Below are 718 nucleotides of genomic sequence, written 5' to 3'. Positions count from 1 at the left end.
GACATGGATTAAACCACTGGAGTCTTATGGATTACTTTTATGCTGCCTTTCTGTGCTTTTTGTCACCAATCACTTACACTATATGGACCTACAGAGCTGAGATATTCTTCTAAAAATCTTTGTTTGTGTTCTGCAGAAGAAAGAAAGTCATACACATCTGGGATGGCATGAGGGTGAGTAAATGATGAGAGAGTTTTCATTTTTGGGTGAGCTATTCCTTTAACATCACTGAATCAACCTGCATACACTAAGTTACCACAACAAAACTATTTCAAGGGTTAGATCAGGTAGAAATACCTCCCTATAGTAACAATTGCAGGTTACCACAAAATAGATATATTAAATATTTCAATTATTTCTCTTAGACAGCAATGAGAATAAATTGAGCAGATGGAGATTTTAACTTATGTCTCCTGCTTCTTCTGAGAACAAGATCCCAGTAATCTCATGTCTTCTCTGAAGTTTGAAATTTGATCTCAATAATGTTTTAAACTCTGCTCAGATTTGCCAAGATATATCCTTACAAAATTCGAAAAATGCTGCAAATTCGCCACTCGTTATTTTCACATGCAAATGAGCTCTGCTGCAAACTCTTCATTTTGCCAAAGCATTTTGCCGCAGGTTCACTACTGCCAGTGAAGAATTTTGGCAAACATTTGTGGTGTATCGCAAGCTCATTTGCATGTGAAAATAATGAGTAGAAAATTTGCATAAAGTT

Source organism: Myxocyprinus asiaticus, chromosome 24 (genome assembly GCF_019703515.2).
Source record: "Myxocyprinus asiaticus isolate MX2 ecotype Aquarium Trade chromosome 24, UBuf_Myxa_2, whole genome shotgun sequence".
NCBI lineage: Eukaryota > Metazoa > Chordata > Actinopteri > Cypriniformes > Catostomidae > Myxocyprinus > Myxocyprinus asiaticus.
This window is presented reverse-complemented; position numbering follows the sequence as displayed.